This window comes from Triticum dicoccoides, chromosome 7B, assembly GCF_002162155.2.
Source record: "Triticum dicoccoides isolate Atlit2015 ecotype Zavitan chromosome 7B, WEW_v2.0, whole genome shotgun sequence".
Lineage (NCBI taxonomy): Eukaryota > Viridiplantae > Streptophyta > Magnoliopsida > Poales > Poaceae > Triticum > Triticum dicoccoides.
The window spans coordinates 365,504,618-365,531,530 of NC_041393.1; positions in this window are offsets into that span (position 1 = coordinate 365,504,618).

Sequence of the window (26,913 nt, forward strand, 5' to 3'; positions counted from 1 at the left end):
GCGCCCCCACCCTCGTGGCCAGGGTGTGGGGCCCCTCTAGTACTTCTTCCGCTCAATATTTATTATTAATTCCAAAAATGACTTTCGTGGAGTTTCAGGACTTTTGGAGTTGTGCAGAATAGGTCTCTAATATTTGCTCCTTTTCTAGCCCAGAATCCCAGCTGTCGGCATTCTCCTTCTTTATGTAAACCTTGTAAAATAAGAGAGGATAGGCATAAGTATTGTGATATAACATGTAATAACAGCCCATAATGCAATAAATATCGATATAGAAGCATGATGCAAAATGGATGTATCAACTCCCCTAAGCTTAGACCTCGCTTGTCCTCAAGCGGAAGCCGATATCGAGAAATATGTCCACATGTTTAGAGATAGAGGTGTCGATAAAAATAAAATACGGACATGAGGGCATCATGATCGTTCTTATAACAGCAATATATATATATATATATATATATATATTGTCATATGATTTTTTATACTCAAGTAACAATCTATTCACAATGTCAAGTATGAATCAGAAACTTCATTGAGAACCAACAAACTATGATCTCGGTCATTGAAGCAATTGCAATTTATCATAACATCGGAAAGAGTCAATATAAGAGCTTTTTAGCAAGTCCACATACCAAACTATCATTTAGTCTTTCACAATTGCTAACACTCACGCAATACTTATGGTTATGGAGTTTTAATCGGACACAGAGAAAGATAGGGGCTTATTGTGTTGCCTCCCAACCTTTTACCTCAAGGGTAATGTCAACAATAATAGTTCATGCTAACTTACATCCAATTGGATATATATATCAGGATCTTTCCAACACAAGGTGCTTGCCAAAGGATAAAGTATAAAAAGGAAAGGTGAAGATCACCATGACTCTTAATGTAAGACGAGAAGTAAAAGATAGGCCCTTCATAGAGGGAAGTAGAGGTCGTCATGTGCTTTTTGGTTGAATGCACGAAACCTAAATGCAAAAGAACATCACTTTATATTGCCACTTGTGATACGGACCTTTATTATGCAGTGTGTCGCTTTTATTGCTTCCATATCACAAGATCGTATAAAGCTTATTTTCTCCAAACTAATAAGTCATACATATTTAGAGAGCAATTTTTATTGCATGCAACATGAGAACTTACTTGGAAGATCTTACTCAATCCATAGGTAGATATGGTGGACTCTCATGGCAAAACTGGGTTTAAGGATGTTTGGAAGCACAAGTAGTATCTCTACTTGGTGCAAGGAATTTGGCTAGCATGAGGGGGAAAGGTAAGCTCAGCATGTTGGATGATCCATGACAATATACTTTAATTCAGATATGAGAAAACATAGCCCATTACATTGTCTTCCTTGTCCAACATCAACTCTTTAGCATGTCATACTTTAATGAGTGTTCAAAATCATAAAAGATGTCCAAGATAGTATATTTATATGTGAAAACCTCTCTTTCTTTATCACTTCCTATTAATTGCAACGATGACCAAAACTATGTTTGCCAACTGTCAACAACTTTTAATCATCATACTCTTTATATGTGAAGTCATTACTCTCCACAAGATCAATATGATCTATTTATTTCTTTTTACTCTTTTTATTCCCTTAAGATCATAGCAAGATAGCAAAGCCCTTGACTCAACACTAATCTTTATTATATAGCTCATAGACTCAATTACATCGAGGGATCATAAAGAAAAACTCAAAACTAAATCATACCAAAACTTTATTCTACTAGATCAAGATATTACTAAAAGGATCGAACTAAGAAAAATGGTAAGGATAGGAGTGTGATGGTGATACGATACCGGGGCACCTCCCCCAAGCTTGGCAGTTGCCAAGGGGAGTGCCCATACCCATGTGTTTATGTCTCCCTCTTCGGAAGTGGTGGTGTGATGTTCTTGGCGATGATGCCCCTTAAGATACGACTCTCCTCCTCGAGCTTATTGACTTGCTGCTTGAGATCCATTGTTTCCTTACGAAGCTTATCCGCGACGGCTAGAGCTCCTTTCACCCAAGGATGTTGCATAGCTGCTGGAGAACAAGTGACACTCTTTTTCATAGTTTCATAAGAAAGAAATCTAACATTGGAAGGGATGACCGAGTTTGGAATAGCTGAGCTATGTAGTTCCCCCATCATGAATCTGGCTCGGAAACGAGAGGTAACTTCTTGATCTTCCTCCATTGCATCTATCCTTTTCAAGTCGGCCTCCATCTCCTCCTTCATTGATGGCCCAAAGTGATAGGCATCGCTGTTTGCTCCTAGCCCGGTGTTGGGTGAGATACTCAACTCTCCCCGACTGACTCTTGAGAAGACATCTTGCTCTAAACCTATTGCAGAAACAGCTCGAAACAAGGATAGAGGATATTTGCGTGATACGGTGGTCAAAACCTTCGGGAGATTATATAATGAATTTTTACCGACCAAAAGAAGTATCGTGCAAGAAAACGGGGTCCAGAGAGCACACGAGGTGCCCACGAAGCAGGGGGCGCGCCCAGGGGGTAGGGCGCGCCCTCCACCCTCATGGACGCCTCGTGTCCTTCCCGGACTACTTCTTATTTTCCGATTTTCTTAAATATTCCAAAACGGAGAAAAATTGCTATTGGAACTGTTTTGGAGTCGTTTTACTTACCGTACCACATACCTATTCCTTTTCGGAGTCTGAAACGTTCTGGAAAGTGTCCCTTATGTATTCCTCCAGGGTTACGATTTCAATAACATTAGTTTCAACATTTAGGATTACCTGATATATAATTTTTGATTCTTTGACCGTTCACCACCTTTGGATTCGTTCCTTCGAAGTTGTTGATTTTTATGGCACCGGAACGATGGACCTCCTCGATAACATAAGGCCCTTCCCATTTAGAGAGAAGTTTTCCTGCAAAAAATCTTAAATGAGAGTTCTATAGCAACAATAATCACCTACATTAAACTCGTGCTTTTGTATCCTTTTGTCATGCCATCTTTTAACTTTTTCTTTAAACAGTTTGGCATTCTTATAGGCTTGAGTCATCCATTCATCAAGTGAGCTAATGTCAAATAGCCTCTTTTCACCAGCAAGTTTGAAATCATAATTGAGATATTTAATGGCCCAATATGCCTTATGTTCTAGTTCGAGAGGTAGGTGACATGCTTTTCCATAGACCATTTTATATGGAGACATACCCATAGGATTTTTATATGCAGTTCTACAAGCCCATAATGCATCATCAAGTTTCTTGGACCAATTCATTCTGGATCTATTAACAGTCTTTTGCAAAATTAATTTGAGCTCTCTATTACTCAATTCTACTTGACCACTAGACTAAGGGTGATATGGGGATGCAATTCTATGATTAACATCATAGTTAGCAAGCATTTTACGAAAGGCGCCATGAATAAAATGTGAACCACCATCAGTCATTAAGTATCTAGGGACTCCGAACCTCGGAAAAATAACTTTTTAAGCATCTTAATAGAGGCGTTATGATCAGCACTACTAGTTGGAATAGCTATTACCCACTTAGTAATGTAATCAACAACAACTAGAATATGTGTATATCAATTAGAGGAAGGAAACTGTCCCATATAATCAAAGCCCCAAACATCAAATGGTTCAATAACAAGAGAATAATTCATATGCATTTCTTGACGTTTACTAACATTACCCATTCTTTGACATTCATCACAAGACAAGACAAACTTATGGGCATCTTCGAAGTGAGTAGGACAATAAAAACCGGATTGCAATACCTTATGTGCAGTTCTCTCTCCAGCGTGGTGTCCTCCATATGCCTCGGAGTGACACTTGTGTAGGATCTGTTCCTGTTCATGCTCAGATACAAAACGTCTTATAACACCATCTACTCCTTCTTTATAAAGGTGTGGGTCATCCCAGAAGTAATGTCTTAAATTATAGAAAAACTTTTTCTTTTGTTGTTATGTGAAACTAGGTGGTATAAATTTAGCAACAATGTAATTAGCATAATCAGCATACCATGGAGCAGTACAAGAAGCATTTATGACAGCTAATTGTTCATCAGGAAAGCTATTATCAATAGGTAGTGGGTCATCAAGAACATTCTCTAACCTAGACAAGTTGTCTGCAACGGGGCTCTCAGCTCCCTTTCTATCAATAATATGCAAATCAAATTCTTGTAGTAGGAGAACCCATCTAATAAGTCTAGGTTGAGCATATTTCTTTTCCATAAGATATTTAATAGCAGCATGATCAGTGTGAACAGTTACTTTAGAATCAACAATATAAGGTCTGAACTTATCACAAGCAAATACAACTGCCAAGAATTCTTTTCAGTAGTAGCATTATTTCTCTGGGCATTGTCTAGAGTTTTACTAGCATATTGAATAACATTTAGTTTCTTATCAACTCTTTGTCCTAGAACAGCACCTACCGCATAATCACTAGCATCACACATAATTTCAAAGGGTAAATTCCAATCAGGTGGCTTAACAATAGGTGTAGAAATCAAAGCTTTCTTAAGTATTTCAAATGCTTCTACACAATCATCATCGAAGACAAAAGGAATATCTTTTTGTAAGAGATTAGTCAGAGGCCTAGAAAGTTTAGAGAAGTCCTTAATGAACCTCCTATAAAAACTGGCATGACCAAGGAAACTTCTTATACCTTTAATGTCCTTGGGACATGGCATCTTTTCAATAGCATCAACCTTAGCTTTATCAACTTCAATACCTCTTTCAGGGATTTTATGCCCCAAGACAATGCCTTCATTAACCATAAAGTGGCACTTCTCCCAATTCAGGAAGAGACTAGTAGCTTCACATCTCTGCAAAACTCGATCAAGGTTGCTCAAGCAATCATCAAAAGAAGACCAATAAACGGAGGAATCATCCATGAAAACTTCACAAATCTTTTCACAAAAGTCAAAGAATATAGCCATCATGCATCTTAGAAAGGTAGCAGGTGCATTACATAAACCAAAATGCATACGTCTATAAGCAAAAGTACCGAAAGGGCAAGTAAAAGTGGTCTTTTCTTGATCCTCTGCTGACACAGGTATTTGAGAGAAACCAGAGTAACCATCTAGAAAGCAAAAATGTGTATGTTTAGATAATCTTTTCTAGCATTTGATCAATAAAAGGTAGAGGGCAATGATTATTTTTAGTAGCTTTATTTAACTTACAGAAACCAATTACCATCCTATAACCTGTAATAATTCTTTGCGGGATCAATTCATCTTTATGATTAGGAACAACAGTAATACATCCCTTCTTAGGGACACAATGGACAGGGCTTACCCACTGACTATCAGCAACGGAATAAATTACACCTGCCTCCAGGAGCTTTAGTATTTCCTTTCTTACCACTTCTTTCATCTTAGGATTTAGCCGTCGTTGGTGATCAATAACTGGTTTGGCGTCTTTCTCCAAATTTATCTTGTGTTGACATAAAGTGGGACTAATGCCCTTAAGATCATCAAGAGTATATCCAATAGCAGCACGGTGCTTCTTTAGAGTTTTCAATAATCTCTCCTCTTCCTGCTTTGAAAGGTTAGCACTAATAATAACAGGATATATCTTCTTTTCATCAAGATAAGCATATTTATGAGTATCAGGTAATGGTTTAAGCTCAAACAAGGGATCACCCTTGGGTGGTGGAGGATCCCCTAAGATTTCAACAGGAAAATAGGTCCCTATTTAAAGAATACTTCATCTATCTCCCTTCTTTCATTCATAAACATATCATTTTCATGGTCTAGCAAATATTGTTCTAAAGGATCATTAGGAGGCACGGCAATAAAAGCAAGACCAATAATTTCATCCTTACTAGGCAATTCTTTATCATGAGGTTGTCTACTTAATTTAGCAAAATTAAACTCACGAGACATATCCCCTAAGCCAATCGTAACAACATCCTTTTCACAATCAATCTTAGCATTAACAGTGTTCAAGAAGGGTCTACCATGTATAATGGCACAAAAGTCATCTTGTGGGGAACCAAGAACAAGAAACTCAGCAGGATATTTAACTTTCCCACACAAGACTTCAACATCTCTAACAATCCCAATTGGTGAAATAGTATCTCTATTGGCAAGCTTAATTGTAACATCTATTTCTTCTATCTCAGCAGGTGCAATATCATGCATAATTTCTTTGTATAAGGAATGAGGTATTGCACTAGCACTAGCACCCATATCACATAAGCCATGATAACAATGATATCCTATTTTAACAGAAATTACAGGCATGCCTACAATAGGTCTATGTTTCTTAGCATCGGGTCTAGCAATTCTAGTAGCTTCATCACAGAAGTAAATAACATGCCCATCAATATTATCAGCCAAGAGATCTTTAACCATAGCAATACTAGGTTCAACTTTAATTTTCTCAGGTGGTGTATATGTTCTAGTATTACTCTTACGAACCATAGTTGAAGCTTTAGCATGATCCTTTATCCTAACAGGGAAAGGTGGTTTCTCAACATAAGTAGTAGGAACAATAGGATCATTATAAGTGATAGTATTTTCTTCAACTTTAATAGGTGCTACTACTTTTACTTAAGTGGTAGGATTATATTTAAACCACTTCTCCTTAGGGAGGTCAACATGAGTAGAAAATGATTCACAGAAGGAAGCTACTATCTTAGAGTCAAGTCCATATTTAGTGCTAAATCCACGAAAAGCATCAGTATCCATAAAAGATTTAACACAATCAAACTTAGGTGTTATACCTGACTCCTTACCTTCGTCGAGATCCCAATATTCAGAGTTGTGTTTAATTCTTTCCAATAAATCCCATTTGAATTCAATAGTCTTCATCATAAAAGAACCAGCACAAGAAGTATCGAGCATGGAGCGATTGTTTAGAGAAAGCCGGGCATAAAAGTTTTGAATAATCATTTCTCTTGAGAGCTCATGATTGGGGCATCAATATAACATTGACTTAAGCCTCCCCCAAGCTTGAGCCATACTTTCTCCTTTGCGAGGCCAAAAATTATATATATAATTACGACCATGATGAACAAGATGCATAGGATAAAACTTTTGATGAAATTCCAATTTCAATTGTTTGTAGTACCATTATCCCATATCATCACATAGCCTATACCATGTCAATGCATATCCCTTCAAAGATAAAGGGAAGACCTTCTTCTTGATAACATCATCAGGCATACCTGCAAGCTTAAATAATCCACAAACTTCATCCACATAGATTAGGTGTAAATCGGGATGCAATGTTCCATCTCCTGTAAAGATATTAGCTAGCAGTTTCTCTACCATACCCGAAGGAATTTCAAAGTAAACATTTTCAGTAGGTGCAGTAGGTTGAGGAGCAACTCTTTGCTCTACTGGTCGGGGTGAAGATACCCCGAACAAGCCCCTCAAAGGATTATGTTCCATAGTAACAAGTGACAGTAAATTTCAGCACACTATATAAATTTTTCCTTACCAAGTTCCACTTACCAAAGGCGCTTCACTCCCCGGCAACGGCGCTAGAAAAGAGTCTTGATGACCTACAAGTTTAGGGGATCTATCATAGTCCTTTCGATAAGTAAGAGTGTCAAACCCAACGAGGAGCAGAAGGAAATGACAAGCGGTTTTTAGTAAGGTATTCTCTGCAAGCACTGAAATTATCGGTAACAAATAGTTTTGTGATAAGGTAATTTGTAACGGTAACAAGAAATGAAAGTAAATAAGGTGTAGAAAGATGGCCCAATCCTTTTTGTAGCAAAGGACAAGCCTAGACAAGTTCTTATATAGAGAAAAACGCTCCCCAGGACTCATGGGAATTATCGTCAAGCTAGTTTTCATCAGCTCATATGATTCGCGTTCGTTACTTTGATAATTTGATATGTGGGTGGACCGGTGCTTGGGTACTACCCTTCCTTGGACAAGCATACCACTTATTATTAACCCCTATTGCAAGCATCCGCAACTACAAAAGAAGTATTAAGGTAAACCTAACCATAGCATGAAACATATGGATCCAAATCAGCCCCTTACGAAGCAGCACATAAACTAGGGTTTAAGCTTCTGTCACTCTAGCAACCCATCATCTACTTATTACTCCCCAATGCCTTCCTCTAGGCCCAAATAATGGTGAAGTGTCATGTAGTCGACATTCACATAACACCACTAGAGGAGAGAAAACATACATCTCATCAAAATATCAAACGAATACTAAATTCACATGACTACTAATAGAAAGACTTCTCCCATGTCCTCTGGAACAAACGTAACTACTCACAAAGCATATTCATTTTCGTAATCAGAGGTGTATTAATATGCATTAAGGATCTGAACATATGATCTTCCACCAAATAAACCAACTAGCATCAACTACAAGGAGTAATCAACACTACTAGCAACCCATAGGTACCAATCTGAGGTTTTGGTACAAAGATTGGATACAAGAGATGAACTAGGGTTTGAGAGGAGATGGTGTTGGTGAAGATGTCGATGGAGATTGACCCCCTCCCGATGAGAGGATCGATGGAGATGACGATGGTGATGATTTCCCCCTCCCGGAGGGAAGTTTCCCCGGCAGAACAGCTCCACCGCAGCCCTAGATTGGTTCCGCCAAGGTTCCGCCTCGTGGCGGCGGAGTTTCTCCCGAAAAGCTTGCTTATGATTTATTTCCAGGGTAAGAGACTTCATATAGCAGAAGATGGACACCGGAGGGCTGCCAGGGGGCCCACTAGGCAGGGGGCGCACCCAGGGGGTAGGGCGCGCCCCCCACCCTCGTGGCCAGGGTGTGGGGCCCCTCTGGTACTTGTTCCGCTCAATATTTATTATTAATTCCAAAAATGACTTTCGTGGAGTTTCAGGACTTCTGGAGTTGTGTAGAATAGGTCTCTAATATTTGCTCCTTTTCCATCCCAGAATCCCAGCTGCCGGCTGATACGTCTCCAACATATCTATAATTTTTTATTGTTCCATGCTATTATATTACCCGTTTTGGATGTTTATGGGCTTTACTTTACACATTTATATCATTTTTGGGACTAACCTACTAACAGGAGGCCCAACCCGTATTGTCGTTTTTTTGCCTATTTCAGTATTTCAAAGAAAAGGAATATCAAACGGAGTCCAAACGGAATGAAACCTTCGGGAGCGTGATTTTTGGAACGAACATGACCCAGAGGACTTGGAGTGCAAGTCAAGAAGCAGTCGAGGCAGCCACGAGCGTGTAGGGCGCGCCCACCCCTACTGGGCGCACCCCCTATCTCGTGGGCCCCTCGGACATCCACCGACCTACTTCTTCCTCCTATATATACCCACATACCCCAAGAACGTCAAGGGCGACCACTAAAAACTATTTCCACCACCGTAACCTTCTATATCCGCGAGATCCCATCTTGGAGCCTTCGTCGGCGCTCCGCCGGAGGGGGAATCGACCACGGAGGGCTTCTACATCAACACCATAGCCCCTTCGATGAGTTGTGAGTAGTTTACCATAGACCTTCGGGTCCATAGTTATTAGCTAGATGGCTTCTTCTCTCTTTTTGGATCTCAATACCATGTTTTCCTTGATCTTCTTGGAGATCTATTCGATGTAACTCTTTTTGCGGTGTGTTTGTCGAGATTCGATAAATTGTGGGTTTATGATCAAGTTTATCTATGAGAAATATTTGAATCTCCTCTGAATTCTTTTATGTGTGATTAAGTTATCTTTGCAAGTCTCTTCGAATTATCAGTTTGGTTTGGCCTACTAGATTGATCTTTCTCGCAATGGGAGAAGTGCTTAGCTTTGGGTTCAATCTTGCGGTGTCCTTTCCCAGTGACAGCAGGGGCAGCAAGGCGCGTATTGTATTGTTGCCATCGAGGATAAAAAGATGGGGTTTGTATCATATTGCATGACTTTACACTACAAAAAAATACACTTACGTGATGATACGTGTTTTTCACAGTAGGTCGTGTTTTTTGTCATGCATGTACATCCATGAAAAATTTATGACAGAATCAAGATAGTCATACCTGTGCTGTCGTAGATGTGTTCCATGACATTACCAAAATTATCATCACGGAAGTGTCCACTTCCATGACGATAAATCGCGCGTCACAGAAGTGCTTTCGTCAAGGGTGACCGACATGTGGCATCCACCGTAACGGAACGCCGTTAAGCTATCGGGTCGGATTTTGGATCCGATAACCCGTTAACAGCCACAACCAATGCCGATTTTCCACGTGTAAAATTCTCATTGGCTGACGGATCCACGTGTCAGCTCCGCGTTGGCACACGTGTCACTCATCCAACGGTCGAGATGGGCCTATGGTATGTTGAAACGTGGACCGGCCCAAAAGTGGCCCATAAAGTTTAAATGGGTCAGCCCAACCGAAGGCCCATAAGATTTAGCAGACCATAATGGGCCGGCCCAACTAAAGGCCCACAAAATTCAGCGGACCATAATGGGCCGGCCCAGCTAAAGGCCCACAAGATTTTGCGGACCACAATGGGCCGGCCCAGCTAAAGGCCCACAAGATTTTGCAGGCCATAATGGGTCGGCCCAGCTAAAGGCCCAACATTCTCTCTCAAATCGGCCCGTTAACGGCCTGGTCTAAACTTGTCATCAATGCGGCCCATGGTCACTTCTGGCCTGTTAACAGTCTGCTAAGTAATTGGGCTGAATTACGGCCTGGTGTATTTCCAGCCTGTTAAAGGTCCGGCTTCATTTGGGCCCATTTACAGGCCATCAAAATGTTCGGCCCATAAACGACCGTGAAGGATTTGGGTCATATTCGGCCATGTCTGTCATTCGGCCTGTTAGAGGCCCACTATAGATTTGGGTCACTTTCAGCCTGTTGTCATTTTTGGCCTGTTAACGCCGGACGTAAACCATGGGCCATATGTGGCCCAACCTCATATCGGGCCCATTTATGGCCCATATAAAAATGACGATAATCTAGCACGACCGAAGTTCCGGCCTGTTAAAGGCCCGTGTATTAGGTCGACGCATTTACGGCCCGTCCGAATTTCGGCCTATCAAATATCCGCATTGTAAATGGGCCACCATTTCGGCCTGCTAAGTCCAGTGGGTTATTTGGCACAATCAGGGCCCAATCTCACTTTCGGTCTATTAAAGGCCCATGTTTTTTATGGGCTCGAGATATTTACACCTGTAAATGGCCTATTTTTACTGAGGGCCCAAATTATGTTTAGGCCTGTTAAAGGCCCACTACGGGCACAGGCCTACTAGAAAAATTTGAAAGCTTATGCTAATTTAAGCCCAGATATTTTTAGTGGGCTACATGCCAATTTCGGCCCGTAATCGTTTTTAGCCCAATTGGAATGGGCCCGACGAATGTTGGCATGTTGGGCTCCTACGAAGCTTTCGGCTGAATACATTACTAAGATAAACCTACACTATACAAAAATAGCATCGTAATTACTGCAGTGTGTGGAAGCATCATAAATGTTGTATCACAACAAAATAAATTCCAATCATACAACAAAAGGCCTGTTGGCATAAGTTTACAGTCCTTCCAGATAAAAGCACCATCAGATGTATAGAAGCACAGATCATTTGACCTGAGTGCTAATGTTTCAGGCTGTAGAATCTGATGGAGCAGCACGAGCTCCACCTTTTTTCCGCCATTGCTATTCAACAACGAAGTGAATGTCTGATAGTCCGGTTTCAAAACCATTCATATCTTGACGACATTTCTCAACCACTATTCTTGTTTTCGAAACAACGTCCATTAGGGATTGGACTTGTGTCTGGAGCATAGATATATCACTCTGTCTAGCAGGAAGATTTTGTTCAGTAGGCGATTTGGACGAGGTTACCTTGACAACCAACCCAGAATTACGTAGGAAGGTGCTTTTTGCACTGTTAGTGGAGAGATACAGACGCACTGCAACAAGAGGTGACATTGTGCCTGTAGTAGCCTCGTCACCTTCAGGTGGTTGTGGCTGTTCAATCATTTGTTCCATAGCTTCCTGAAAGTTTGAACTTGTAGATTAGTGTACCAGATAAGTTACTAATGAGACGAAAACAAACAAAGTAGGTTAAACATTTATACATAACTTATTTTGGTGAACTACTGTAATACATTAGCATGTATTGTAGTGCCAACTACATAATAAAATCACTTTCGGAACATATGTCCATGTAGCATGCCTACTGTATTGTCTATTTCCTCACATTCATTGACATCTAAGGATAAAGAGACATGGTTTAAAGTAGGATGAACATAGTATGACATCATTCATATCTTGGGCAAACAGATATAAAACAAACAGGCTATTTTATCATTGTGTGCGCACGTGAACATAACAACTCGATTACAGATCAAGACCAAAAGAATATCCTTCATCTCTTTTAAACCATGTAAGGTGAAATGATACGTTAAGACAACTGTGTATAAAAGGGAACAGAGTAACTGACATTGGCTGCAAACCAAGTAGTTAAATGAACACATCACAGTACCAATCAGTTCAAGGCAGGAGGAGTAAGGACTTACAATAGCGGCTTGAGCTGTGTGCTCATGCCCTTCATCTTGCTAGTGTGGCAATGCTTGAAGATTTGCACTGCATTCGGTTCAGGTTCTTTTTGGTCCGCACGGGCTTTCCTCTCTATTTGGAACAAGTCAATATAGATACGATAATATGGCACAAAAAAAGAAGGAAGTAGCAGCTATTTACAAGAGCCTCACAGTGTGCAATATAGCTACGAGATCCTACTGTCTGTTGGAATTTCACTTTAGAATGGTTGGTTTTGTTCTTCAAACAGCCTAGAAGAAGATACACTTGTAAGGCACATACATAAATACAAGTTCAATATGTGGTCTGATCAAATACATATAGCCTACCTGATACTTTGGATCATACCAGTGTTTAACGAGGGCTGTCCAATCTTCATCTGTAATATATTCCATTGGAGATGTTTGGGAGATTTCATTGTTAGCCTTGCCTTCAAAGTGAGATTTTCTAAGGTGGTACCGACACTGTCGCAGAGCAGACTGAAAAACATGAGTGCATGCTTGTTTAGTTGCATCATCTTTCGGATCCAACTTGAACCTCATCTATTGAAAAAAGAATGTGAGTCTTATTAGGAGGAAGCTAGAAAGTATGGGACAGAGCAAGACAATATTACTAATTGCGATGAATAACATTACTTACGGATAAATGGTCAAGGAAGGTGTTAAACTAGGTATTGTCTTTCTCATTCCTGTACTGGATCCACGTTGGGAGGATACACGCATGACACCTAACGACAACGGCTGCCTCTGATACTAACTTGGCTGACTCTGTAGCATCACGTGGCCTTTTCAAACCTGCCCCAAAATGGATCTCCATTCTTCCTCCTTTAGATTTTGTTAATCTGTCAAGCATTATCCCTGATGTCTGTTTCCGCTTGCACCCTGGTGCTAGTTCAACAACGAATATGGAAAGTGTTAGTGTACATCAAACTGTGAGAGTGCATATAAAGGAGCATGCAACTGCAACTTGACTCGGTCAGGTACCGTCTTGGTGTTGATGCTCATGAGGTTCACTGATCTTGCCAAGTCCTGTTGTGTCAGCAGTGCTTCGGAAGTAGTGTTAGGTGTGAAGGTAGCTTGGGAACTGGCCAGTTCTGGAGCAAATGAACCAGTAACTGGTTGAGATGCTGGTACAGTTGAAGCGGATGTTGCAGCTGGTGGAGCAGGTGATACTGTGTTTGTAGATTTAGCCGGTGGACTTGGACCTTCTACTGCACTATAAGTACCAGCGGAATCTCGACGGCAGAACCTTTTCTGTTTCACCCGACGAGTAACAACACTCCCTACTATATTATTTTCCTTGCTCTTTTTTGACTTTGCCATGTCAAGCTGTACCTACAACACAAAAGAATAAAATCACTCTTCAGAACTCATTGATGCATGATATAGACAAGCAATACTCTGATGTAAGACAACCGTATGAGGATGGAATATGTAAGAAAAACAGGACAGCATGACATATTCACAGCTACGATGTGCAAACTAAGCAGAAGGATTTTCAAGAAAATAGAAGTAATGCAAGCTAGACACCATATGAAAGATGCAACCAATACTACTCTGTCAAGTTAAAAGTGTCTTGTAATAAGTGGAAATTCGAAAAATTAGAAGTAGTACAACATAGAAATCAATGCAAGATGCAACCACTATCAAACTGCCATGTTAAAAGTGTCCAATCATGAGTTACTGATGCGGGATACACAACAACAGTACTTTGATGTAAGAACATGGTATGATAGATAGATGCAGTGTATTCTAGACACAGAAAGCCATGTCATATGCACATGTATAACGTATAAACTCAGCAGGTGCAATTGATTCAAAGCGGAACAAATGGGAGGGGTACCAGTGGAAAGAGCAGGGTAAAGAAGCTAAGGCGTAGAGCTTTGAGGGAAAAACTGAATTTTCTTAGGCGCAAACCAAAAAGGACCGGAGCGAGTACTATTGTATGCCTTTACGCCCGCTCCCTCGCCCACGCGCGCGGTGGCTCACAGCACGAGGAGAAAATTTTACTACTCCCTCCATTTAGTCCTCGTCCCTACTAGTTACGTACATACTTTGGTTTGTACTCCCTCCATTTACTTATACAAGGCCACTATAAAAAATACATTTTGCATCTATACAAGGCCACAAATAGTAATCGAGCCTTTCCAATTTATGGCTCAATTTTAAAATCTCTCCAACCAAGGTAGACGGTGAGTGGTCGAATTAATTTCGTAGTTTGCACAGTACGCTCGTTTTTCTCAAGAAGTTATGTTTACCGAGGCAGTAATTAGAACGAATGCATGAATAACCACTAAATTTCCATGAACTTGTACATGCATTGGTTAGTTTTCTCTTGACACTACTTGCGTTGGGTGATCTAACGCACCTCGAAATCCAACATGTAATGGTACTACTACTAGTATAGTAGAATTGAGACTTATCAAATGGAAAAACGAATGTTTTTTAGATGAGCCCTATAAACCCTAGTGGGTACGTACTCCATAAAAACAGATTTTTCCAAAACTAAGTCGCTCCCTTTCATGAATTCTGTAGTATACTCCTCCGTCACGCTCCCTTTCATGAATTATGTACTTCCTGTCGCCGACATGTGGGACATATAGCAACCGGGTTGACGTGTCAAGCACCAAATAACAGTGCAGAACAGCAGGGGGGACGCACCCCACTCGTATCGGCCCATTAGTAGTAATGAGCAATGAGACGTCAAATCACAATGCCGCACCTTCCCAGACGAATGAAGCAACCATTATTTCACACTTCGGTTCGACATCATCTCAAACCACGTACTAGTATTGCTTCTGCCTCAAGAGGGACATGCACATCACCTTGGTACATCATGACACGTGGGACCGCATGCAGGCCATGCTCCCCCGCCGATTGCTCGGTAAAATCACCTCATTTTTACTATACTTCCTCTGGATAGGTTTACTACATGGCATGCACGTCGTTCTAGGTTGAGAATTTAACTAGCTATATATATATGTGATGAACAGTACACTAGCCTTTTATAAAATGTATACTTTTGTATAGTAGTACTACCTCCGGCCTGTTTTATTAGTCCCCTATGTAGTTTGTGCTAAATTTTTACCAAAGATTTAACTGACAAAATGTTAGTGCATGTTAACAAAAATTATAACGCTGGGTTCATATTCGAACATAGTTTTCAAATATATAATTTTTTGTGACATGCATGAGCATTTTGTTAGTTAAATTTATGGTCAAAATTTGGCACAGATTACAATGAGGACCAAAAAACCAGGACGGAGGTAGTACTCCACTATCGATGGATTGCGCCATGGAGCAAAAATTGAAATTTAAAAAAAAGGTGATACATATAGAGAGCGCTCTTCGCCAAATTATGCATATAGTACTATTAAAAAAGCTAGTACGTGCTTAATTGGGGTGCTAAATTCTATTAAAGAAATACTAGTACTAGTATGTACATACTGAAGACTTAAAGTAACGACAATAAACATAACATAGTTCTGCTGGGGGCTCAGCACAACACACCCCTCAAATTAAACTAAGCACACCTGAAATTAAACTATGCAACTAATCCGGTAGACACTGCATTAGAACCACCATAATGCAACGACACTGCCACCTTACTCGGAGTCCTCGTCCACGTCCTCGACTTCGTCCTTGTCCCTCTTCCTCTTGGTCGATACTTCTTTGCTTGAACCGCCAACTTGGTTGTTGCTCTTCATCGAACCCTTGTAGATATTGAAACCAAGGTAGCCATCCATTGCAGCGTACTGGATGTGGTCTATATCTAGTACATTCCGCTGTCATGCATGACGATGAAACGTGTATGGAGGTTTCTCCAGTTTACCGTACGAAGGATGAACCATGGCTCCTGCCAGGGTCAGCATTGAAGGCTGACGAGAGGGCACCAGCTGATTCTTCTAGAGGTTGAAGGGGTTGCCTACAACGAGGCCTATCCGACGCAGGACTTCTTTGTCATTCTTAAAGTCTACAGTAATGAATTTGACTGTTTTGTCCTTGAGGAAGTTCTTAAAATCCTGGCACTCAACGTCGGCATGGCATATGTGGTAGACCAAGAAAACGTTATGTACGCAAACCTGGATCACGGCGGGCTTCTTCCTCTCTTCGTCCTTTAGATCCTTCTCTCGTCCCACGACTGTGGTGTACTCAACATCTAGCCCAGCGACCCACTCATCATGTGAGTTTTCGAACATGTGTCTGAAGCGAGAAAGGCATCCTTTCACCGTCGCGGAAGTACGGGTGTAGATGACGTCGAACTCATCGTCGGTGATGGTTCTAACCTTGTACTCACCACCGATCGGGGAGATTTGGGACGCCATGGATTTGGGAGGAGGGTTAGGATTAGTGGAACTGTCATAATGTACTAATGTGAATGGACGGGACGACTAGGAGAGAACCGCCGTAGTATTAAAGGACGTGCAGGGACAAGTAGGAGCGAACTGCCAGCGTGCGAATGGCAGGGTAGTGGATTTCCATTCTCCCATGATACGGGCTTCCAAGAGCCCTTGGATCTGAGATCGAATGGTTGCATGGCGTGATTCTAGACCTATGGGTGAATATCCTATCCTGGAGGGTTATTCTTAAAATTTTCAGCAACTTAGCATGCGACCATTTGATCTTAGATCCAAGGGCTGCCAGCAGCCCGTATCATGGTCGCGCCTACCACGACCATCACGTCGCTCGCGCGGTCGCACCCTTGGAGATTTAACACGGTGCGTTAGGCTATTGATGTTGGCATGTCATACATAGTCATCACTTAGTCACTCATACTACAACAAGGTTGGCTATAAGTGTTTTTTTACTCCTCTCTATCTCTTTCTTCGTACTCCCTTCGTCCCATAATATAAGAACGTTTTTGACACTAGTGTAGTGTCAAAAACGTTCTTATATAATGGGACACAGGGAGTACTAGTATTTATTGCATTTGCCAAGGAGTGACCTCTTCCAATGAGATGGTGTTGCTAAGTTTGCTTAATTTAATTAGCTATAGACTCAAAATTGTCTTTTCACCTAGGTACACACGCGTAGCACCGTTTCTTCCTTGGGTCACCAAACTAGACTCTCTCTTCTTGATTAACTTGCCACATCAGACTTTATGCCTATGTTGCAAGCTTAAGCACCTGTAGGAGCAAGTAAGTACAATAGTGTGGTTTACATGGCATTTTTGCATATGTAGAGGAAAGAGAGGCAAGGAAAAAGTGGAGAAGTGGGCTCTCATGCAAGAGCCAGCCTCTACTACTACATGGTGGAGCATTGGGAGAGGCACCTGTGTGGAGGTGGTCAGGAATCGGGAGACTCATGCTGGTCGTAGCGTCGTAGTTAAAATGATAATGGCAAGTCAAATCACGGGGCCCCACCTGTCCAGCAGTAACTCGCTGTCAAATCTACACAGCCCTACATTTGCAGCAGCCTACTCCCTCGTCTTCTCGCATCTCTGTCGAACCGACTAGGCGGAACTGCCCCGCTTACCGCGCAGGAAAAGCCCCACCCTCGACTTTTAAATACAACTACTCCCTCCGTCTAGGTGAGTAAGTCATCTTACGAAAACCAAATAATCCCAAAATACTAAGGCGCGGTGCATTAACTTCTACCTCGTTTCTTGTTTCTTCACATATCAACCAATAAGAATGCAATGATATAATTTTTGTGACATAGTAACTCATATTTAGTTAGTCAAATGGATGACCTAGAACTACGTGCAGGCCCTATAAACTGAGACACCTACAAGTAAAAAACCGAGACGGAGAGGGTAGTTCAGCACGTATCTTTTTAGACCAATATAGTCAGGATTCACCAAGGAGCAAAACCAAGTAGTAGGCTGCTCCTGTCGTGTTGGCGTAGCAACTCAAGGAGGGTTAGTCCACACACGAAATGGCGACACACTTAACAGGACCCCTTTGGCAGACATGTGGCTCATCCACCGTCTTGTTCCACGTGCGATGCACAAAATTATAGTTCGGAGCAGTGGTTGGAATTGGAGGCACCCCGGTCATAGCGCCGCAGTAGTAGAAAATGAGCGATGAGGGGTCAAATCACAAAGCCCCACCTTTCCCGCATTAAGCTGGACGGACGAAGCAACCATCATTTCACTCTAGCGCGCAAGAGCATAAAGAAAATAGAAAACAATGATGCGTGCGGCAGCTACCTAGGGCACCCTAGGGTAGGGGTCTCCACTACAGATCCTTTTTTTAAAGCGCCTCCACTACAAATCGGCTTCTCCCTCGTCCTCTTGAAGAAAACCGATGATGAGTGCGGCGATAGGGTTTGTAGGAGTACTACGGCGTGCGGGGCCACGTCGTAGTAAATGGGTTTGAGTCGACGCCTTGAATATGTGTGGGCCGCTTGGTTTTACGGGAACGAGGCAGCATTTTGGGTTTAGGGACCAGTGGAGATATAGCACGTACAAAAAATTGTGGACGTAGGTTCAACCGAAAGGCAATGATGCATGGGCCCTGCATTTTTATATACCCGGGGCCGCATGAAATTTGCTACTCTACTCAAAACTAGTAAGGTACACATGTATTGAACGCATGAGATTTCAAAACCAAATTATGAATAAATACACACTATAGCATGTAAAGCTTTGAGTCATATATGCATGATGTAGATGTTTGTTTAGTTCTTATAGTTCATCTCATTCAAAATCAATTAGTTTTATAAAAATGCTAAGATTCATGGGGTTGTGCATTGTAAATCATAAAGTAAAAAAAACAAATAATGGCAATTCATTTAGAAAAAGAATCAATTATGACACAGAAGATTCTAGAACAAAGGAGAAGTGCTTGTGTTTTGAGGTTTGTGCATTATGCTTAAGTTCAACCATGGAGTCTTCTAAATTGTACATGTGGCATATCTGGTGGAATGTTGATGATATCCAACGGCCAGTAGTGCTCGGATTTGCCCATCTCTGCACTGTCGGGTTAGCTTCATCCAGCGACCATCTTTCAAAGTTATTGGCACACTATATAGTTCTTGCGCCATAGTTGCATGTTTTGGAAAAAATCTACTAGTGGGTTGTACTATCTATTTAGGAATAGAATATGTATACATGGAAGTTGTAGGGAAAGAGATGACATGGAGGATCTCAATTCCTATGAGTAGTGATTGGAAAAGAGATGTCATTTGGTTCACATCATAGGAACTTTTCTATTGAATCAAGAGATGACATGTATCTCAATTCCTATGAGGAGGGATTAGTAAAGAGATGTAATTTGGTTCATATCATAGGAACTTTTCTATTGAATATAAGCTAATGTTTATTTTCCTTTGAAATTAAGGGAGTATAGGAATCCATTCATATGAACCAAGTGGCTCTAAAGCTATAGAAATGATATCATGTTTATTTCCTTTGAAATGTAGAGTATATGAATCTATTCCTATGAACCAATTGGCTCTAAAGGAAAAAAATCCTATAAAAATCATATCATATAGAGTTCCTATGATATTCCTCGACACTAAAGGATGGTTGAAATTGCTGCGGGTGATACGATGGTCTTTCTTTGTAGACTCCTCACCCATCTTTATAGTTACCTCTCGAAGATGAATGAAATGATATATACAGGGTATTCTACATGTGCAATTTGGTACACGAAAACTCAGTAAAAGTTTGCGAGGTTCTAATTTTCAATAAAGCTATATACACTGCATTTCGGAACGGAGGGAGCATACGGCAGTTGCTAACACTCACGTGGAAGATTTGTGTGTAGGAGGAGTGGCTGTTCTGTTAAATGACATGGCAAAACTGACACTGTCGGATGCCGATCTAATGGTTCTTACGGCGTTCGTCAGGAAAAGGCTTGTGGCGAACGTTTGTCGGATAATGATTTACGGACACATGCATTGCATTGATACGTGCCCCCCTCTCTCTCACGCACACGCACCCTCATGAGTCACAACTCTCCCGAGTTATCTCGCAGACTCGCACGTGGCACCCATCGTCTATCTGCAGGTAGACGTCACGCACATATGTGCTCTTCACACCCTACCCTTAGAACTTATAAAAAACAAAAGACGGCATGCACATTTTATTTTAGCTCAATGTCACACAGTTATATTATTACTCTTGCGGCGAACGTTCTTTGGGCATAGTATATAGTGTACTCTCACGAAGAGAAGCGGTGCACGCACGCACTAGTTCTCTCACACCCACTCGCGGGTACACGTAGGAGCGCATTTTTTTGAAGCCGGTACAACAAAATCACTCCACTATATATAAAAGCAGGAGCCTTAGTGCTTGCTTTACTAGGGTTCCTCTCGTTCACTCTCTCATGCTCTCCAGATATAAGCAAGACATAGGTGGCCACACTCTCTCTCTCAGCTCACGGCTGGTCACAAATCCGGCCGGATAACCTCGACCGGGATAGGGGGTGTAGGTGCATCGTTCACGCTATCGTCGGCGGCGAGGGAGGAGACCAACGGCTGCCCGCGCGTCCCGATCGGCGGCCGTGTCGTTCTCTCCAAGAGAGCATCGGCTCGGGAGGGCCTTCGACCCCTTCTTCCTCCCTGCGGTATTGTGGCCAAGATGTGGCCTCCCGACGCCGTCTTTGCCACATGCCAACGACCCTCAGGTATATATTCCTTCGAAACCTACCTTGCTCTACTGCCCCAGCTCTTCCCCCTTTGTGTGGATCCTTTTCTACTTCCGTCCGCTGTTCTAAAGCCACCTAGACTTCTACTATTATTAGAAGTAAAGCTAGTTCATACAGTCAACTCAAAGCATTGGTTCAAACAGGGAAGAAAGTGGGAAAGCTGTAGCATGAATCTAGGACTTGGTTCTAAGAGGAAACGGGGGAAAGTAGTAATATCTGTCACTGTTTAAATAACCGTATTTCGTATTTGCGCAAATAGGGATGTCTGTCTCCATATCATTTCGGGATGTCTGTCTCCGTATCGTTTCTATCCGCGCAATCAAAAGCACACACCTTAGTTTTAGTACAACTGCGCAAAATGAGATGGCTATCCCTCGTTGCCGTCGTCTAACCTCCAGTCTTCAAGGTATTCCTACATTGGTAGTAACTAAGGTAGAATGACCAACGCAATCTAAAAGAAGTTGATTCGTACGTTTTACTTCCTGATTGCAGTGCATGGATGAGGAAAAACAGCTGCATCCTAGACCGGAATGCACTTTCTGCCAGTTCTTCCATGGACCGAGGACTAGCTGGCATGGCTGCACGGCGGTTTTTTGGACAGGTGCGCGGACAAGAGGCATTGTGGTCTGCTTATTTCTGCAAATAACGGTGCTTAAATTTAGTGGAATGCACAAGCATTTCAAATGGTCAGTACACTGCATGGTTCAGTTCAGCATTCCAGCTAAGACCACAATTATAATTGGTTATTATGGAATGAGAGAACCTAACCCTGGATGGTGGCAACAAGAAAAAACCAGAGTGAACTCTAGGAAATTTAAGCCTGCCGGGAGGCCCTTTTCTCAGAGAAGCCTTGCTTGTTTTTTCTTGATTTGTAAACCTTCTCACAACTTTGTCTTTTGCTGTGAACTAGTATATGTTTGTTATGTTCTATGAATCATTGAGATGTATAAAATTGCTTAACTTGTGCTTTTCAATATTTTTATGAAGACGAGTTTAATGTGAGTGTTCCACATGAGCGCTGCACTAGCGTTGAACGTTTGGAATTTATTACATTGTGGCCTCAATTAACTGCATGAACCACTGTAACAAGATACGTAGTTGCTTATATGTTAGACAGCAGATTGTTGATTATTAGTTGGTCGATAGCCTAGTATTGAAGCGAGCTGAGCCAATGTGCCGTGTTTTGCACAACTGCTTACAAGGGGTAGCACCAACAGTGTTCACAAGTACTGTACTTATGTATACGTCGGTGCACGGTTCTCGAACGAGTGCTCTATTTCATCAAAACACACACTGCTCGTATGATAAACCGTGACAACTTATGTCTTACCATGCCATATTCATGAAAAAACTAGTGAGGACGCATCTGTTTCGGCAACAATTACGATGGTTCTCACATGATTCACGGGCACACAAAAGTAGCAGCAGTTCCCATAGACGGATTCAAACAGAGTACTAGCCCCAGAGGGGTCGATAACAGGCAAGGTTCGGATAATTAGACACAATCCAAACTACTATTAAACACTAGCTGGGGCAAATATTTCATGCCTCGATCAAATTTGGGCTCGACACAAGACGGACCTTGCCATGAACATCATCGAGGACGTCCCGCAGCAGCTCAATCCTGTGAACCTTCATGAAGACAACCTTGTGGCCTTGCCACTAATAAACTTGTTTGTCGAGGCATGCCACATCATCTTCCTGCGTAAGCTTGACAAGAACAATATGCCTCACAAATGAAGGAGTAGCTTTGAACTTCTTGTGCTTCAGTACACCCTGGACAACACGCCTGACAACAGTGAGGCTGGAATACACCTCTTCATTGGTATAACCGCAAATGGCTTCCAGGATCCAATAGCCTAAGAACTCTGTTTTCCCAGTGCGTATATTCAGGTCGTCCGCCTCATAGCGAGTGACATGCACAACCACACAATCCTTGTCTGCATCAGGGCTCTAATTGAAACAGAAACAAATTCTGAATTACTTTTCAGTATAAGAAACACAAGTTATTTAAACCACTATGTATAGCATGGCATCGAAGCTAATAAAATTTTGCATTATTAATCACCACATACTTCCTTTTCTAAAAAAAATCACCACATACTTAGATGAAAAACCACAATCGAGATCGGCAAAGAAGGAAATCACCTTAGGCAGCTCAGCTGGGGGGGACACATCCTCGAAGGGGGAAAACTGATCCTGTAGTGCCATGGGGGTTGTAACCTCAAACGGGGCGTTGACCATCTCAGAAGTGGCCGTGAGCGTATCTGGGGTCAGCTCGGTGGTTGCCTCCATCTTCTTGGAGCTCTCTGTCTCGTGGGGATCAGCCTCCCGCGTCTGCTCCAATATCGGCAGATCTTTGCCTGGTTCTCCTTGGTCCATCATGAAACTGACGAATACTAGGAGATCACTGAAAGGAAAACACAATCGCAATGACAATGAAACAAAAAAGAGAGTGAGGATCGGTTACTGCTTTGCAAAAGTTCTTTTTTTTCTCTGAACGAAAATATACCAACATCACGGATCCGCTTACCTTCCCTTCGTTGGGAGAGAAGAACAGTGGCAGATGCGAGTGTTGCCTTTCTTGAAGACGGTGAGGGAGAAGGGGATTCAGCGAAGAGTGAAATGATGGTTGCTTCGTCCATCAAACTTAGACTGCGGGGAGGTGGGGTTTTGTGATACGACGGCTCGTTACTGCCGCGCTACGACCGGGTTGACTCTCCGCCTGCATACTACCTTATAATTTGGTGGATGGCATTTGGGCCCGCGCGCTGCATGGCCCGCATGTCAGTGAACAAAAGTAGAACGGCATTCAGTAGAGGGAGACGTTTTAATGACCTAGGAGGAGCCAGAAGCGGTAGAGTGTCTCCACTATACTAGTAGTAATTGTTTTTCTGGGTAGCTGTAGAGTGTCTCCACTGTACTAGTAGTAATTGTTTCTCTGGGGCCAAGACAAAACAGCCAATCCACACTAGTAAATAGTTAAATCAATTCAAAAGGCGCTACCCACACACAGCACACCGCCCCCCCCCCCCAAAAAAAACCTGGATGCTCTTCTTCCTCCTCGCTCCCACCCACCTCACGTCAGCTCGCTCCACTCGTACCCCCAAATTCCTCACCTCACTCCTACACAAAACCCCAGCTCCCCTTCTTCCTCACCCCTACAGAAAACCCCCAGCTCCCCTTCTTCTTCGCTTGCACTACAAGTAGGCTCGTCATTCGTTACTCTGCTCAAATCCGTGAGCGCAACGCGATGCCCTCGAGGAAAATGGAGTCGGCTGACCCCAGCGCCAAGAAGATGAGGCTCCCGCCAGCGGCGACGCCTATTGTAGATCCCGCACCCGGCAGCGCGGGGAGAAGCGGCGACCCCGCCCCCACCGGATCCCAGGAACCCGTAGAATCTCGGGTGGACCGCATCAGCGATCTCCCGGACGCCGTCCTTGGGGAGATCATCGCGCTTCTCCCCACCAAGGATTGCTGCCGCACCCAAGTCCTCTCAATTCGGTGGCGCCCTCTATGGCGCGTCGTGCCCCTTAATCTCGACTATCGTCAGCAATCTCTCTTCAATGATTTTGAAATCCCCAGAGCCATCATCTCCTCCCACCAGGGCTCCGTTCAAAGTCTCTGCATCCCGTCATGCTACCTGAGCAAGCATACCATGCCCTGCACGGTGGATGCCTCGCTGAAATCCCCTGAATTCACAGAACTACAGCTGCTTGAGTTCTACTATTCCCCTGGAAATCACATACCACATACCGAACGCCATGAACTTGTTCCCTTAGCACCGATGTCCATCTCGCGATTTTCCTCCTCTCTCCACACCGCCACCTTTGCGTTGTGCTACCTACCAGACAATCTGGTACTAAACCTTCGACTCCCATTTCTCAAGAAACTTTCACTTGTGTGGGTTCGAATATCGGAGGCCTCATTGCACAGCATCATCCACTCCAGTTGCCCTGCGCTGGAGTGCTTGGTGCTTGTTTTCATAGTTAGAATCGGTTGTCTCCAAATAAAGTCACCTAACCTTGTAAGAATTGGAATTTCTTTTGACGGAAGGCAGCTCATCATCCAAGATGACCCTTCACTACAAAGCTTGATCCTTGATTCTAGTTATTCACCGTTGCAAATAACTGTCCTCTCTGCGCCTAAACTGGAGACCTTGGGTGTAATACATGATCTTTGTGCTCATTTCAATATGGTGTTTGGCTCCACAGTTCTTCAGGTACTTTATATTATCATCTACACTTGTAACCATAAGCTGCATTTTAAATTTTTGCGCATAATTTATATATCATCTTGGAGTACACATTTTGTACTAATATTATGTTCTATGCTCAATGAAGAGTTTCTCCATGGATGGCCTATCAATGGTGCTGGATTCTGTCAAGATCTTATATATCCAAATGAATAGTTTTGATCTGAACAAGATTATTGGCTTGCTGCAATGCTTTCCATGTCTGCAGAAGTTGTATATAAAGGTGATAATTTCACGCACATTGGAAGCCCGCATATAGTGTACTAGAATTAACTGTTCAGCTGTTGCTCTTTCGACACTCTTCTTTTAGACCTTAACTGTTTTCAATCTTCATGTCTATTTAGGCAACAGGACGGGGTAAGAAAGTTATAACCAATCGGTGGATTCGTAAGCATCGGGATTTTCTCACTTCTCATGAGATTGGATTGAAGACAATAACGCTAGAACGATATGTAGCCAACCGTGCAAACACAAGATTTGTCACATTCTTCCTGCTGAATGCGAGGTTACTATTGTCCATCAGGCTTAAGTTTATCAGCAGCATGGTTTTAACGGATGGGTATGTCGAAGAGCAAAAAAAGGAGTTTCAGGTGGGAAAAAGAGCTTCTGAATGTGCCGGGCTTCTATTTACAACATATTGTGGTCATAATCCAGTAAATTTTACGACCCAGGATGTTCATTCTATGGACCTGACCGATCCATTTGACTGTGACTGCCCAAAACAGTGCTGGAGTTAGATGTTGTTCCCATTTTCAATCTGGTTTTTTTTGTAAACCTGATGAACAATCAACCCTCGTGCTTTTTTACAGTTTGTAAGCTGGAGTTAGATGTTCCTGCCCTTTTCAACTCGGTTGTGACTGTCATATTTTCTTTGAAACAAGGCAAATGGCTTGCCATTCGTTTAATTTAGAGTGAAATATTGTAACAAATCACAACCAAGGGAAATAACATCACTCACGCCGGCTGCTTGAGCTCACTGTACATTACAGAAGCCAAGTGATTAGCCCCCACCAGCACCCACAAACTTATTTCGAACTAGCACATCAAATGGGCTGTAAATTTTCATAGGAAACGTTGCATGACCATGACAGATTTGGATTCTAACATTTGGGACCCGCGAGGAAATAGCCTATCCAAGGTGGTGTCGACTTACTAGCCAGTCAACAAACGATTCCGCCTACCAGCCGTTGGATTGACATCCAACATCTATCATGTATCTTCTATCTCTTGTCTTCTTCTTCCTCCAGCCGCCCAAACCAAACCACCCCGTCGACTCCGCCTACTCCCGCCTCCCATGGCTGGCTGCGCCTCCGCCGCCCTACCGTATGTACCCTCCAACGTTGGCCAGTCCCTCCCTCTATTCCCCCACACGTCCTGTTATTCTCCGGCAACGTTAGCCCCAACACGCACCCGTGCCCGAACCAGTCAACCCTCGTACTCCCCTCCGCTTGTGACTGGACCGACACATCTTCAACGGCTCCTATTCGTTCCGTCCGAGGCCTCGCCATTGTCCTCTGCCTTGCGTCCTTGGTTCGCTCGCCGTGTGCAGTGCGCCGCCCTCTTGCATTGTCAATGTCGTCAACAACCGAGAGGAACAAGGAGATGACTGTACGTGGAGAGGATGACAG